Raw genomic sequence first — 11,432 nt, forward strand, 5'->3', positions numbered from 1 at the left:
GCACGCTTGTTACAGCGTCTCCTTGTCACACTGTTATAGTCGAGCAGAGTTGAAGCAGTAGTAGAATTATGTAAAATTCAACTTCAACATTTCCGAATGAATTTTTGTTTTGTATGATGCAAGATTATTGCGGTATTCTGTGTCGTTTATGTGGCGTGAATATAGACTGCCAATGCTAATGAAGCAACAGGAAGTAGCTCTGGTGCCCTCTCTCTCTCGAACCTCCCCAAAGATGGACCCATAGTGGACCGGCTGACCAACGACAAAAGCACAATGAGACTCAATCACCTTCTACAAGAGTTTAATTTTGAAGAAAAACTAAACAAAAACCACAAACGTTTATTTCTCCCTTTTCGAGTGCTTTTCCTTGTACTGTTTAGAGATAGATAATTATCTCCCTTCACACTTCACACAAAAAAGAAAAAAATACATTTTTTGTTCTCCGTTATGTTCTGCGCTGTGACAATGCATGACACCAGGGTCGAGGCCTTACCCATAACTACATAGAAAGGAGGGGGGGAGGTTGGCCTTAAATTCTGATCTAAGGTCAGTTCTATATTTCCCTCCAAACTGTTAATATTAGAATTGGTGTAAGGAGATCCTACCCAGAGGATAACTTTTCTTCCAAACCTCCTGCCTAAATACCCACTTCCTGTCTTACTTCCTGTTGAAATTTGTATAGTATTCTCCATTATGAGGAAGAGAAAGTCTTGATATCAAATACCCAATTTCCCAATTATTTAATATTTGAATTTAGATTTTTAGCATCGAAGTATATAAAAAGAAAAAAAAAGAAAATTGTGTGATGTTTTAGCTACGAGTGTTTCCGTTTTTTTTGTTGGTCTATTATGTTTGATACCATGTGTGGCTGACTGTAGAAGGCTCTTTCTACGGTTTCTAGTTTCAGGCTAACAGGTTGGGGGGCACCAAAACGTGCGAGATACAAATACATATAGATATATTAACATATAGCCTACTATGACTACTTAACAAAGCTGTTAGTTTTTACAAATCTTTGTTTGTTGTTCTGGGTTGTAATATAGTAATAGAATGGATCCTTTAACATTTTTAGACCTTAAAAGTTGTGTGTGTGCAACTCTAAAAGAACATTTTTAACAAGGTTCTCTCCCCGAGAGGAGCCCTTATTTCTCTCTCTCTCCCCTTCTCTTTCCTTTCCCTTTCTCTTTTTTTTGTCTCTCAATCCATCTCTCTCTTTCTCACTCCCTCTCTCTCTCTTTCCCACTCCCTTTCTCACCTCCCTCCCTCCCCCCCCCCCTCTCTCTCTCTCTCTCTCTCTCTCTCTCTCTCTCTCTCTCTCTCTCTCTCTCTCTCTCTCTCTCTCTCTCTCTCTCTCCCTCCTCTCCCGCTCTCCCTCTCTCCCCCTCTCTCTCTCTCTCTCTCTCTCTCTCTCTCTCTCTCTCTCTCTCTCTCCCTCTCTCCCGCTCTCCCTCTCTCCCCCTCTCTCTCTCTCTCTCTCTCTCTCTCTCTCTCTCTCTTCTCAATTTTGAGGCATTAAATGAGCTGACCCTCACCAGCAGATAAACAAGGACAGTGCCTTCAGTTTTATATAAAAAAAGCCCTCTGACAGCATATCACAAAAACAAGGTATTCCCACTGGCCCCCACTCACACAGCCCCACCAAACCCCTACTAGGGCCACCACAGGGTCAAGGGTTAAGACCATCATTTCAAGGACCAATGGACTCTAACTAACAAATGAGCCAGGAAATCTAAACATGGACTCTTGACTAAAATACTGAAAGCAACAAACTTTGTAACTTTAAAAGTATCTACACACATAGAGTGGAGGAGTCAGTGTGACAGCTAAATCAATCATCCAAAAATAACACAGCCAAGGATCCTGTTGGGTGAATTTCTGAATTTAACTCAACTTTCATTGTTTTTGAAAAAGTGTGCATGTCTTGATATGCAATCTTATTTAGATATTCCTTGCCAGAGTTTTCTTTTGTTTTTGCTTTAGTCCCTTGCATTAGTCCCTTACGGTAGTTAAAACACGATTAGTCCCCGCCTAGAGGCAGTACCATCCTCCTATGCATTCATGTGTCAAACAGCTTGCCTTTCCATGGCTTCAACCTTATTGGTTGATAGGGAGAGAACAAGGATTCCCATAGGCTGAAAGACATTCTGATTGACAGCCGTGACATTGAGCACAGCAAAAGGAATGGCTGTCATTGTGGGTGGTACTGTAGCTCAGTGGGTAGGGGCCACGTGTACCCACACACACACACACACACACATACATACAAACATCCTCCCTTTGTCCTCTGTGGAGCAGTACACCCCCATTCCCCTGGGAAGGACAGACCTGCTGTGCCATCAAAACCTTACTGGGCTTTTTCTCCCCCTCCCCCCTCCCTCTCCCTACTCCCTCATCCCTAATCTCATCATATCTCACAGTCGTCTTTCCCCTGGTTCCCCCTCTACTCTCAGATCCACAACCTCTGGATTAGAGATACAAACACTGCCCAATTGATCCCAGTCCTGTGACCTTCAAAAAATTCCTGTCTTTCTGGTGGTTTCCCATTCAGATGTATTAATCCCTTTCTCTTTTTCTCTTTCTATACCTTTCTCTCTCAGTCATTTTTCCATTCAGACATTATGTTCAAATGTAATTCAGAAATTGTGCAGAGGTAGGAATAAAATTTAGTAGCAGACCGCTTTGAGATATGATGGGAGGTCATTTCAATGGCAAGATGGCTCACAGTCTTTTTGCCAAGCAGTTCATATTCATACTGGTCTGATTACATTCAACCAGGCCTTTTAGAACACTTCAAGTAATCACCGCCACACTGTCAGTATTTTACAGCGCTACAGGAATCTGTACGTCTGTAAATGTCAAATTGAATTGTGTGTTTTGTAGTCTCTGACTGTCCATGTTACTGAATCAATACATGTTCAGGAATAATTAAACTCTTAAATACAACAGTAGCGATTTGTATTACAATAAATCTTCCACTACAAATAGGAAACCAATGAAAATCCATGTTACCAAAATCTAAGAAAATCTATATTATTGTTGGTTACACCATCTTTGATGCCTTGTGTGGCTGTATTTCAGTTGTGTGTCATCTGAACACAGTAACCACTGCAGTATACAGAGGAGACATTACAATAACAGATGATTTAATCAGTGAAGGGGGTGGGGGAGGGGTACATGATTTACCCAACTTTCTCGTCAAAATAAATCAATCAAAGTGGAGGACATAATTTTCACCTAACTGTGGCCTTTAGTGTTCAATCTGGAGCTCCTGTGTCTGTCAACCTCTTACAGTTGTTATTGTTTCTACTCCTGCTCTGGCGTGTTAATAGCAATTTATATAACAGAAGACTGCTGAGACAAATGCAAATATAAATCGGGTTTCAAATATTGGACTACTTTTTTCTTCTGTCGAAGAGAAAATCCCAGAAATCGTATACAAAAAAAAACATCTACACAAACATCTAAAATAACTACAGAAATGACAGACAATAAGAAATGCCTTCAACCTTCAGGAAGGTGGGACTTACAACAAGAGAAATGAAATAAATGGTTCTTTAAAGAAAATGTGTATGTTTTTTATTAAATTTTCTAGTAGTTGCAAACAAACTTGGTGTTTTTCTCTGTGCGAGTTGTGTGTTGTCTTAATATTTGAATGTATTTTACTGCAGTGCAAATTTGCCAAAGATATCATATCACTTGATTTCCCTTTCGTTATTTTCTTTTGTTTGTTCAAAATTGTGACAAAAAAGTTTGTTTATGAGAACTGGAAATTAACAGTGACTTTGATATGGTTATTTTTATACTTATGTTATTGCTGTTAATATTATAATTAATTTTCTTTTCTGGGATTACTGTGAAAAATGAAATTGCAGTTTATTGGATGCCTCTCCATGCTCTGTGTGTGTTCCCTCAGTCCTCCAGGGTGAGTGTTGTTGGTGAATTATTATGTATGTACTTGTAATGTGAAGCTAACAAGTCATTATTTGTAAATACTGGCCATAATTTTATTGGTTCTTCAGAATAAAAGTAATTTTTTTGAAGTTCAAAGGTTCAGTGTCCGTACTTGCATCTTCTGCACGCACACTCCTCTGCACACACACACTTTATGCAGTACTCTATGTCGTTTTTAGTGTGTTTGCAGTTTCATATGTAGCACAAGTGGTTGTCTAATGTAGTATGTAATTATCTATCATGTAGTTTGTAGGGCTCTAACATGTATGTAAGGGTCTGGTATGTAGGTCTCGATATTGTAGTGTATAGGGCTCTAGATGTAGCATAGAGTCAGATGGGTGAGCGGTGAGGGAGTCGGGCTAGTAATCTGAAGATTCTCAATTCAATTCCCAGCCGTGCCAAATGACGTTGAGTCCTTGGGCAAGGCACTTCACCCTACTTGCTTTGGGGGGAATGTCCCTGTACATACTGTAAGTCGCTCTGGATAAGAGTGTCTGCTAAATGTAAATGTAAATTTTGGTCTACACACAGTTACCTCCGGAATTATTGGAATCCCTGGGAAATGTGTGTTAATAAAGTGTATCACCTTTTAGTAATTCAGCTTAATGTCACATTGAAAAATATGAGAACAATCCAACCTTCAATTAAAGTAAATTTATTTTGAGAATTATTTTTTTGTCATCAATAAATATACATATTTTAATAAACCATGTGTGTCACAATTATTGGCACCTCTACATGTAATGCAGGAGAGCATTCTTATTTGAGTTTGTGTCCAGTATTGATTAGGATGTGTTTAGGATATATGTTGATGTATGAATAAGGGAATATTTTTACCTGTCTCACCTCATCTATATATGCCTGTAAAACAGGAAGTCATGGATTACTGTTTGTAAGTTCCTAAACCCTATAAAGTCTAATATTAATGGAAAAATACTTCAGTTATGTTCCGTTCATAAGAATTTCTAAGGGTGCCAATAATTGTGGCACACACAATTAGATGATTTTTTAAAACCTTTTTTTACATTTAGTCATTTAGCAGATGCTCTTATCCAGAGCAACTTACAGTAAGTACAGGGACATTTTTATTCATCTTCATCAGCCAGGGGTACTAATAACTCCAGAGTTGACTGAGGGTCTCTTGCATGTAAGGCACTCCAATGTATTATGTTGGTTTCTAGTAGGCCTCTATAATGTCGTATGTAGGGCTCTAGTATGTAGGGCTCTAGTATTTAGGGCTCTAGTATGTAAGGCTCTATTATGTTGTTCACAGTCAGCAGCCACATACCCTCCATATCCAGGGCAACATATCCAGACCCTCCAGAGAGAGCAAACACAGGTTTCAGCCCAGCCCCAGATCACTATCGCCCTCATGGGTGAATACTCTCATCTGGTGGCCTGGAGGGGACATCACCCGCCTCCCCCCCAAGCTTGGGTGAATGGAGCATCACTGCCCCTCCCCCTCCTCTTCCCCCCTCCTCCCCCCTGACCTGGCTGAATGGAGTGTCCCAGCACAGCGCTCTTGGCTGGAGGCCCAGTCCAGGAGGGAGCAGAAACGGGGGAGGGTGATAATGGAACACAAGCACCGACAAGGATACGACATGCCATACACACGGAAAACAGCCAGCACCAAGCTTGAGACACAGACTGCCCCGGCCATGACTTGGGTGTGTGCCCAGGGCCACCCAGGACCGCATGGCAGGGCTGTGTGTGTGTGTGTGTGTGTGTGTGTGTGTGTGTGAGTGTGTGTGTGTGTGTGCGTGTGTGAGTGAGTAAGTGTGTATATGTGTATGCTATAATATTTGTGCTTTCCAAGCTGGCTTAAGTCCCTAGTGTACGCTTGTCAGTGAAAGACTCAGGTATTCAATACGACGAAGGGGAGTATCCAGACTGTTCTAGAACATTCCTCACCCTCCTGACTTCAGCAGATCATCCACAAGGCTCAGGGGTCAAGTGTCAAAAGTTACTCAGTGAACACAAGAGTTCTGTTTGACACCCCCTTGCCTTCTACCCTCCCTCTACACTCCTCATTCCGTCATTTACCACACACAACTGACTATCCCTCCGCTACCTCCTCCTCTACCGCTCCTTCTTTACCTCTCCTCCTCCTGCGAGGTCTGGGCAGCGACAGACAACAGAGGTAGTTATGGAGGGCAAAAAGCCACACAAATTAACGTCATTCAGCACTGGAGCTTTTTGGCCCTCCAGAGCCCTGGTAGGGAGAGAGCTGCTGGGGATGCTGGGTAATTGGGCCGGCTGATTAGTGAAGAAGAGGAGGAGGAGGAGGAGGAGGAAGAGAGATGAAGGAGAGGAGAAGAGGGTAGAGAAAGTGATGGGAGGGCAAAAGATTATTTGAGGGTGGGAGAGAAGGCGAGAAGAGAGTGCGAAGAACAGAGGGAGAGAACGAGAGAGAGAGAAAATCAAGGGAGCAGAAGAACAGTGTACACAGTAATTAGTTTGGTGAAGTAAGGAGGAAAGAGCAGCAGTGTGGTGGTGGTTATTGAGGCATCAAAGAAGGTTAAACTACTGGGATCCTTGGAGAGAGAGATGAGAGATGAAGAAAGGAGTGAATGAAGAGATGTTGTGACCTTTTCATATGTGACCTTTGGTCCTTATAGACTGTATTAACATGCTTCCCAGTGCCCTTTACCACGCGCACCCTCATACACACAGTCTTTCACTACACTCCCATTCATACACTCTCTGTCGGACTCACATCCTTTCATTGAAACACACACACACCGTTCCAGAGAAGCTCTGCTCAGTGACAGTGTACAGCAGTAATGATGAGAGACATGTGCAGAGAGTTTATATGCTGCGTTACACTCATTACAGCCCCTGGAAGCACATGAGGAGTCGTGTGGTTCCACAGCGTTCTTCCCTTTTTCTCTCAGTCCGTCACTCAGATTCTCTCCCTCTCAGCCGTACTACATGTAACAAATGTCAAACGTCAGCATAGTGTGAGTGTGTGTGTCTGTGTTACACTACTGACAGCCATAGAAGCAGCTTGTTGAACTAATAGCCTAACTAATGTGTCTACATTTCCCAGCCTCTCTCCCTCCCTCCTCCCTCCTTCACTTGCTCCCTCCCTCTTCCATCCCACTTTGGTAAAACTGACATCCATGAGCCCAGAAGAAAAAGAGAGAGGGAGGAAAAAAGAGAAGGAGAGTGAGCTGACAGGCGGCGGGGCCTCTTGCCCTCCTGTTCGACTCCTTCTCTCCCTCGCTCAGTCTCTCCCTCGCTCCGTTTCTCCTCCTCTCCCAGAGGGTTTGTCTCCCCGGATCAGCTTATGATGAATGGGGCTGTCTGAGCTAACCTAGCAGAGGCCAATTAGAGGAGGGATGGAGTGAGAAAGAAAGAGGGGTGGAGGGAGACAGAGATACAGAGAGAGAGAGAGAGAGAGAGAGAGAGAGAGAGAGGGAGTTGGAGAGAGTGTGAGAGAGTGTGAGAGAGAGTGAGAGAGAGAGAGAGAGAGAGAGAGAGAGAGAGAGAGAGAGAGAGAGACAAAAAGTGAGAGGGGGAATAAAGAGAGAGAGAATAATGGAAGAAAGAGAAAAGTAAGACAAACAATTAAGAAAAGAAAAGAAGAGGATAGGTAGTGATGATTGAGAGTAGGGAAGTTTATGTGTTTATGCATATTCAGGCCCAGGAAATGTCTGTGTGACTGTGCTGGGACTTGTGTGTCTGTCTGCAGGAATGTCTGTGTGATCTGTCAGTTCTGAGAGAGGAGCAGTGTAAGGAGGCCTAAACTCTTAACCTTGTCTGCTGCAGCACTGGAAGACATGACAGCACACATACAAACATAACTACCAAGTTCCACCACAACATGAAGTCTCATCCTTCTACTCTTCCTTCTCCCTCTGTCCTCTCCTAAACATCAACTCCTTGTTCATTCCTTCACTCCTCCTCACCCCTTTGACTTCTCTCAACAACAGAAATACCTCTACATCCCATTTCATTCTACCCCTCGTCCCTGCATCTCTTTCTCCCTCTCTCTCTCTTTCTCTCCAAGACCTGAAGACATTAAACATTTCTGCTTGTCCTCAACAATTAAACAACATTAACTCACATGCTTCAACGCAGAGGGAGAGAGGGATAGAGGAAGGATGACAGCACAATTAAGTTTTTTAATTCTCTGCTTGAGTGGGCTGGTCCGGTCTTTATGCTAATTAGGATGCCAAGACGATGTAATAAATCTCTATGATTCGCCTTCATTCTCCCTCCATTACACACAGACACACACGCACACACCATTTACTGCTCTGTCTTTACACATGAAAAGATCTTCCTTTCATACAATTTGTAGTTATCCTCAAACTAGAAACGTGTCATGGTTCCACTGCTCTAAATAGACACTGGTGACCAAGTTGGATGCCCCAGTGAGGGAGGGAAGCTTTGAAATGTTATTCAGCAATGCACATCATTGTGTAGACCTTTTCATTTGAGAAAAGACACTCAACATTTGACAATCAGTATGTATGCAAATGTATGTCTGTTAAGTCATAACAAAACACAAACTACTATCTCTCCTTCTCCCCCTACCTTCATCCTTACATGACAGACATTTCTAATGATAACATCTGTAGTCATAGACAGAAAAACAAGAAAAATCCAAAGATAATTGGGATCCAGAGATGGAGTGTGTGTGTGTGTGTGTGTGTGTGTGTGTGTGTGTGTCAGAAGCAGGCTTTGTTCTCCAGGACAGTTTTTTCCCTCATTTAGGTTAGAGGGACATCCAGTAACAACCAGTTTAATCAACATTCGTGTTTCCAGTCAATGACTAATGTGACAGCGTTAGCAGCTCTGCTGCGCTCACAACTTGGGCTTGTTTCTAACACCAGCACTCACGTCCATTCTGTTCAATGAATAGACAGACGGCCTTTTACAAATGAGTTCTTGAAGAAATAATGTAGTCAGTAACAGTTTTTACTGTTAAGATATAAACAATGCTGTCCAGATGATGACAATTGATTTCTAAAGTTGTGACATGGGTGAACAGAAGTCCAGCAAAAAATGATTGACCAAAAATCTTTTAATGAGGAAATGTAAAAATATATTTGTTTGTGGATAGAACTTTGAGTCTGGTCAAGTACAAACCCACTCCAAATCAAGGAGTGAACCATCAACCCTTTACTGTTACTACTCACATGCTAAGGTCTCCAAGAAATGAAATTCAAACTGAAAAGTTAGTAATCTAATCATAGTTTGTAGTATGAGAGAAGTACATAACAGAATAGAATGAAATGTGATTAACCAAAGTTGTTAAATCAACAGGAAACATTTATTTTAAACGATAACATTACTCTTGATATGCAGCCTTCTAAGACAACATGGCTCCCAACCCCAATTTGTGTCCCTTCTCCCTCTGCTCCTCCAGTTTATCCTGGTGACTGACTTCCCCACCGGAGTTGGAAATGGGATCCATTTTATGCAGAGTCAGAGCCAGTATGGTCACTGTTGCCACAACCAAGCCTAGGTGAAGCAGGTAGAGAGCCACCTGCAGGCAAGATAGTACCCCAAGCAGACAAAAAGTGGCACTGGCCCAAGGAGCAGCCAGGAGAAGGAGCAGAGAGTAGTAAAGAGAGCTGAGGAGTAGGGCTGGGGCAGAGAGGAGGAGTCTGACCATGGTGGAGACCACCCAACTGTAGAGAGACACAGGGGAGAGCAGGAGGGAGGCGGTTTGCTGACTCACAAAGGGGACCTGGGGGTCAACGAGGGGCAAACAGGAAGTTTGTCAGGTTTCTGCCCCACACATAACCACCATTTTAGTGTTGGTTAGGGTTAAAGGAAGGGTCTTACTTGGTCACAAGCAATTCCATCAACTTCAGGTCTCTGTGCTTTGTGAAGCCCTGAGAGGCATACACACAGACACTCATGGTGACAAACACATTTAATATTGACACAAACATGACACATGTTTATATTGACACTAGTGACAGCTAAGTACGACTTAACACAAAAGTTATTATGGTGCGCAAACTCATCTATTGCTCTCAACAGAGGAGACTCAACTCACAGATGTAGAGGAGAACCAACACGACCACCAGAAAACGCCTCATCTTCCTCACGGCCTCACCCCTGGTAACACCACTGGACACACGCCTGGACACACACCAACACACAACACATCATATACACAAGCTCATTCACCAATTTACTTCCTTGCCTTTAACCCTCGTGCTGCCTTCGGGTCACATGACCCAAAGGTTCATAACGAACCATCGTTGTGTTTACCCAATTTTACCCAATACAAAAACAAATTAAAATAATTTTCTTTTAACCATCGCAATGTGGGGGGTCTGAGACAGCCTAGCTGTTAAAAGAAAATGCTTCATTTTGTCTTTGTATGCGGTAAATTTGTCGCAATACCACGGTGGGTCACAATGACTGATGGGTCAGAATGACCCGAAGATAACACAAGGGTTAAATGGCCTCCCCTGCAACTATGGTGAATAGAGAAGCTGAACGTCCACCAAGTTTGGATTTCACCCAGGACAGACAATCACCTGGAGCAATAAGGTTCACAGGAACTTGCATGAGTCACAAACAAGTTCATGGGACTCACTGTTGGCTGCAGCAACGCTGATTCTCTGTGGCAGAGAAGCTGAGTATTTTGCATTGGTTTAGAGTCCACTGGAAATGTTCTCTGTTCTTCAGTTTAGTTTATTAATCCACTTATGGATGTAGGGGTGGGGTAGAGTACTAGCCTCTTGCTCTGAGTTTTAGAACTGTATTGAGCTGTGGGCAGAGACAGTGCTACCCCCTGCTGGTTTGGAGTAAACACTTGACCACTTCAATCACAGCAACATTGAGCTCCTTCCTATTAACCCCTACTACCTGTCAGTCTACTTCCTGGAAACTAAGGGGGGTTGCTAGTGATGCAGTGTGGATCTGCTAGCCCGATGACAGGCTGTTTATATCTTCACCTTGTACAAATACCCACATCTCCTCACATATTTAAACCAGTGGTGGGGGAAGAGAGAAAGTGTGAGAGTCAGAGTCAGGATGGAAGGAGGAGAATTTTTCTTTCCCAAACGAGGCAGGTGACAGGTGGCGTCTGTTCCTGCTGCTGCCCCCTGCCCCACCCTCAAACACACACATTCCCACACGCACACAGCAGTTTACCTACCCCCCTCCTAAATTACCATTTAACCCCCTCCCCTTTATCGACCCCCCATCTTTCTCTCTCTCCATCATTAAGGTTAAGCTCATATTATTGTCTCACCCACCCATTACCCCCCCCCCCCCCCCCACTAGGGAACCAAGGAGAATCTGACTCTCACACACACACCTGCCCACTCCCACCAGGCTCACTATTGTAGCTAAATTTCATTAGCATTTATGCTATTAGCTACAGTCATTAGATAGATCTCACACAGAGCCAATTAGCGTGATGTGCTAACTAGCCAGTTCACATCATAACCATCACTTTGTAATAGCCTTTCTACCATAACAATGATCACAGGATCATTAAACATTTG

At 43.1% G+C, this 11,432-nt stretch overlaps 1 long non-coding RNA gene across 1 annotated transcript; it reads right to left on the reverse strand.

The window, feature by feature from the left end:
* Nucleotides 1-8,964: 8,964 nt before the first annotated feature.
* Nucleotides 8,965-10,782, reverse strand: LOC134033911 (uncharacterized). The gene is made up of 4 exons (XR_009932181.1): nucleotides 10,517-10,782; nucleotides 9,968-10,053; nucleotides 9,751-9,800; nucleotides 8,965-9,652 (listed from the first exon to the last, which is right to left on the reverse strand). It is a non-coding gene; the product is annotated as an uncharacterized LOC134033911 (long non-coding RNA).
* Between the last annotated feature and the right edge of the window lie 650 nt (nucleotides 10,783-11,432).

This window comes from Osmerus eperlanus, chromosome 14 (assembly GCF_963692335.1).
Source record: "Osmerus eperlanus chromosome 14, fOsmEpe2.1, whole genome shotgun sequence".
Classification (NCBI taxonomy): Eukaryota; Metazoa; Chordata; class Actinopteri; order Osmeriformes; family Osmeridae; genus Osmerus; species Osmerus eperlanus.